Consider the following 6000-nt stretch of genomic DNA (forward strand, 5'->3'; position numbering starts at 1 on the left):
CTCAAAACATTATAAACCTTGAGTCTCAGTGAAAATGGTGGACTATAAATAAAGTAAATAAATTCAAGGCATTGATCAAATCTAGTTAGTGAAAGAGTATATCCAGCATGGCTCAGAGGGGATGCCAAGCTCATTATAACCTTTCAAAGAAAGTTTCATACATAGTATGACAAGATAGCTTAGAAATTACATTTAGACATTAGATCAATCAGAATTTAGTTCAAAAATATATGGCCTGCTATTGTCCTCTAACATCCCTAACAATTTTAGTTATCAAACTAAATGGCATAAAGACCTTAATGAAGTACTGACATTAGACAACTGGGGAAAAGTATGGGCATCAAAATTAAACAAATCTACAACTATATTAACTAAAATACAAAGCTATAAAATTATACACAGGTGGTACCTAACACCCAAAAATCTCCTTAATTTACTTTTCAGCATCACCCTCTTGTTGGAAGAAATGTAATAATGAGGGTAATTTTGCTCACTGTTGGTGGGAATGTCCCTTGATATCTCAATTTTGGTCAGAAATATTAAATATTATTAAGGAAATAACAGGGTACAGTGTCCCTATGTCACCAAAAGTAATCTTCTTGGGACTGTGGGATCAGACATCAATCCCAAACGTTAGAAGAGACCTTATCAACTCTCTCCTGGTGGCGGCTAGGAGTGCAATAGCAACCAAATGGAAAGACCAATCTCCACCTACTACAGAACTTTGGTTTACAAAAATCTGGAACCATTTGATAATGGAAAAAATAACTGACACCTACATCAGACGGAATATCAATCTTCAGGATCAAACTTCTGGGAAAAATGGATCCTATTTTACGAATATATAGAAGCAAGAGATCTGCAACCTCCCTCTTCACACCACTCATTGTTGATGTATTAAAGTTGAAGCACTGTGTTAATATTTGTAAATGTATAATATTTGTATTATATTGGTTTGTTGTTGGATTATTGTTACAGTTCTAAAATTGAATTAAAAAAATTAAAAAAATAAATCAGAATTTAGTTTTGCCCACCAAAGCTTCCACATTCAAAAATGGAGGAATTACATATATAACATTAGATTGTAAAAGTGTCAGAATGTTATTATTGGACATAGTTTGCAAATTAATCTATCTGTATCCTTATCAAGGGTTAGTTGTTTGTCAACCTATTTTTTTAGCAGGAATGGAAATTTGGAGTCTGCATATTTTGATCCATTGATTTGTTAATGGCTGAAAATGATGTTCTTTTCCAATGTTTGAGTCACATGTACTAGGAGGTTGGCAACCACTCAGAGATCCTCCTGTTACAGGCAGTCATCATGTTGTCTGAAAGGAGCACTACATGGATTTGCAGCTTCAATATATGTGATGCAAACCCCTGAAAAATCAGGGTTTGATATAGTGGTACTGAGGCAGTCTGAGTAGGCAAAACCCACACAGTGCATCTTTTAGACAACATGGCAACTATGTGTATTGGGAGATTCATGAGTGGTGCATGCTTCCAGTACATGTAGTTGGAATGTCTGAAGAGCTCTTATGACATGCTTTGTTGGCTGTTTACAGATCTTTGATTTGCCCTCCCCTCCCAGTCTTACTATAAATACATAATGTTTTGTAACTTGTCAGGATGATACCGGAGCGCAAGGTAGGTTATTTGAGGGGGAAAGAATCAAACAAATATGCATACTTGATGCAAACAATCAAACAAATATGCATACTTGAGCTAGGGAAAAGAAAGCAGAAAAAAATCAACTGATTCATCTGGAAAGATTTGAGCCAAATCTCTGATTTGTTATAGGCACAAAACACTCCCCAAGGAGTGTACACCAACCACTGCAGAGCAGTTCTGTTATAAACATATTTATTAATGTGCATGTGTAACATCCAAATATTTCTGTATGCATCTTGGAATTCCTAAAGAACTACCTTGATCAACTTGACTGTTCTACAGTCTCATTAGCTTCTATCATAGCATACTGAACCTTCATTTCTGGCAAACTGGCAGTCCTATTCATTGTGTTTTCCTAAAACTGATAATATACTCAACCAAAGGATGCCAAAATCGTTTTAGCCAACTGATAAGTAAATATTTTTAAACCTTATGATTAAATTCTATTTGTACTCTGTGCAGAGATACTGTAGACATATTTAATTTGTTCTAAATGGGTATAAAGTCCATTATTTACCTTGTTCTTTTCATACTGAGGAAATAATGAGTTACGCTTGATAGCTTTACTCACCTCCTTTTGATAAATAAAGTTTGATTAATAATTGAGAGGGAAGGAAAGGATACTTTGCCTGAATGGTATTTGTTTTGTTTGATATATGTTTGCAATCTAACACGGCATAAGCAATATTAACATATCGCTAATACAAATAATATATTTTTTTTAAAGTACAAGAAACAGGATATGATTGGATTGGAATTCTTTATTTTATTACATATGCCCTAGTATGTGTACTTGAAATCAGAACTATTTGAGCATCTGACACTTTTTTCTTTTTGTCTCTTTCTGTATATATGAAATTAGATACTCCCCTCGCCCCATTTAGAACATTACACTTATGGGGCTTTCTTTCTTTCTTTCTTTCTTTCTTTCTTTCTTTCTTTCTTTCTTTCTTTCTTTCTTTCTTTCTTTCTTTCTTTCTTTCTTTCTTTCTAGCACATACTAGCACATTTTTATTCTGCACTTCCCCAAATAGCTCAGAATGGCATACATGATTCTTTCTTCTGCATTTTAGATAGGTTAAGATAAGAGAGATGTAACTGGCCCAAGGACACCCAGCAAGCTTCTATGGCAGAGTGTGGATTTGAACCTGGGTATCCTAGATCCTAATTTGACACTCTAAGCACACACACACTGGCTGTTCCATCTGATCTGATTTGGGGGCAGCCTGCCCACTAAGCAGACCTAGTAAATTGCGTAGGGTACCAGCAGATGGCAGAGGCATCTCAACACCAAAAGATGCTTGCTGGGGCAAGTGGCAGCCCCAAGTGGAGCCCTGGGCCCTATCACCACCACCCAGGTTTCCCTGCTTGCCCTGTTTTCCTGCCCCCAGGAAAGAGGGAGGGAGGGATGAAGACTAGGAAGGCACCAGCTGCACTGCAGTCTCTTCCTCTGGCTTCACAGCAGCTGGGACTCAGTGACTGCCTTCCTGGCCAACCCCTGTAAAGGAAAGTGGGAAGAAGAACAGGTGGGCACTAGCTCCACCATGCTTCTTCCCTCTGACTTTGCAGAGGCTTGTGGCTCAGAGTGCACTGGGTGAGCTCTGGGCCCACATGCACCCATGTGTGGAAGGAGTGTCACTTGTGGCTGGCCTAGGGCACCAAAAGCCCTTGGCCCTGTCCTGATTTGAATCACTATGTCACCTTTTTGTAGTATATGTACAGCTCAATCTATATGTGGAAATGTTCCATTCCATTCATTAGTGCTTGTCCCAACTAAGTGTGCATAGAATTGAGAGCCAGCATGGTATAATGAGTGATTAAGGTGTTGGACTAAGATCTGCGAGAACCAAGCTCAAATTCCCACTCTACTATGGAAGCTTGCTGAGTGTGTGTGACCTTGGGCCAGTCACATGCACTCAGCCTAACCTACCTCACAGGGTGGTGAGGATAAAATGGAGGAGAGGAGAATGGTATAAGTTGCTTTGAGACTGCATTGAGGAGAAAGGCGGGGTGTGAATGGAGTAAACAAACAAATAAATTTGGATGAGGGGTTTCCCTGTTGTGTGCAGCCATTATGATCATTCAGACAGAGATGCGATGGAACTGGGTCATATGAAGGAGATGTAATATGCATGTGGCCATGACTTCTTTACTTTCATCAATGTATGACTTGCGCAGAAATGTATTGTTCATTTGGAAGCTCTCTGTTATGTCTTGAGTTGATCTGATATATCTGTAACAGGGTGTTCTTGTGAAGACTGACAAACTGTTAACAGTTGTAAAAAGACGCCTGAAGAATATACTTCCCATTTTCTGATATGACACACTAATCTCTTGCTTTTTATTCGCTCTCTCTCTCAAATATTTTGATTGTAGTGCACACATTATGACAATATGGCAGATGCTGCTTAGTTTCTGGGGAAGGGTAAGTGTGTATTTGTCAAAGTTCCTCTCAGAAGGTGCAAGCAAGACATTTGCTTCTGCTTATCCAGCATTCACTTGTATCCCCCTCACCAAGTCTTCAGCGCTGACCCATGCCAGACAGCACAAGCAAAATGTTTGCCTGTTTGCTGTTCTGTTCTCGTTGGAGCTGTCCCTGACAAGTAATCAGACAGAAGCCAATGTTTATATAGAATCAGAGGTTGCTTCCACACAGGGGCATGAAAACATGCCTCTACTGTGGCAGTAGCAACAAGCAGAATGGGAAGTGGGTGGAAATGGCATTCCCGTATCCTAGCCCTGTGCTGTTTGTTGCTGCCATTACCTGACCCCCCCCCACCCTCTGCCTTTTCCTCTGCTGTATTTGTATAAAGGCACAGACATAATGGAGACTGTGTAAGACCCCCTGCAGCATGGCAATCACTCCTTTCTCTTCCCTTTTCCTTTCCCAGCTAAACCATGTGGTAAACCTTCAGCACAGGTTGGCTGGGAAAAGAAAAAAAACTCTTTAAAGGGCCAAAGAGGGGGACAGAAAATGGAGAACTTACCTCTGCCACTTTAAAGGAGGAGCTAAGCACCACCCTCATCCCTAGTGACTCTGTGGATGGCGAGGCTGCTTGAATGCTCTGCCCATAGTCACCACACCATTTGATCCAGTTTAAAGGGTAACGCCCCAGAACAAATCTTGCTCATAAATAGCATAATGTTGCATGGATGTTCTGTTTCCATGTATATACTTGTATGTGTGTACAGGTTATGTGTATGTTCTGAGTTCTGTGACATTATTTGGCCATTGGCCACTGCCATGCATTGACTAATACATGGCTAATGTGGGAGCATCGATGAGTATTTTCCTGATTGGTTGCAATGGGATTATCAGAGACCTTGTGGGTATATCTGTTGCTATTTTGGCTTCTGTTTTGACAGCCATTGTTGCAGTGTTGCTGCTTGTTGCTGGACTAGTGTGGAATTGTGACTACATTGCACCCAGATGCAGCAGCTGCCTGTGCTAGCAGGATCTTAGGGTTGCTCTCTAGTTTTCTCATATAGATAATTTACTTGCTTATCTTTGGTATTATAACCATCTGTAGATGGGTCCCTAGTCTGTTAGAATGGGAAGAAAGGTATTCTTCTTATCCATATTGACCCCAGTGGATCACAATTTTATTTTGACTGAGGGCAGTTTCTGACACAGATGAACTTCACTAACTTTTATTCAGTGTTTGTCCAAGACATTTTGCTGATGAATGGTAAAGGTAAAGGTAGTCCCCTGTGCAAGCACTGAGTCATTACTGATCCCATGGGGGAGATGTCGCGTCACAACATTTTCTTGGCAGACTTTTTGTTACAGGGTGGTTTGCCATTGCCTTCCCCAGTCATCTACACTTTACCCCCAGGAAACTGGGTACTCATTTTACTAACCTCGGAGGATGGAAGGCTGAGTCAACCTTGAGCCGGCTACCTGAACCCGGCTTCCACCAGGATTGAAGTCAGGTTGTGAGCAGAGCTTGGGCTGCAGTACTGCAGCTTACCACGCTGCACCACGGGGCTCTTATATGGTAAGATGCCTTTAAATCCCTTACAGGGATGCTAGGGTACAGCTCTTGGATTCTATGTTGCTTTATTAGTGCCCCTATAAACATTGCTACTCCAAGAGGCTGCATATGCTCAATCCCTCAATCATGTGTCATATCGAATGTGTCCTGAGACCTCCAGATGCTGTCTGTAAAGTTCAATTCAACCTGTAAGAATACTGTAGAACATTATTCCCTATATCAGTGAATGCCACACCCTGAGAATATGAAACCACTATCTAGAAAGTTGAAATATTTAAATCTATATTTGCATTGAATTACTTTTACAAGATACAGTAGCAAACCTATTGTTAAA

This window comes from Eublepharis macularius, chromosome 9, assembly GCF_028583425.1.
Source record: "Eublepharis macularius isolate TG4126 chromosome 9, MPM_Emac_v1.0, whole genome shotgun sequence".
NCBI classification, from domain to species: Eukaryota; Metazoa; Chordata; class Lepidosauria; order Squamata; family Eublepharidae; genus Eublepharis; species Eublepharis macularius.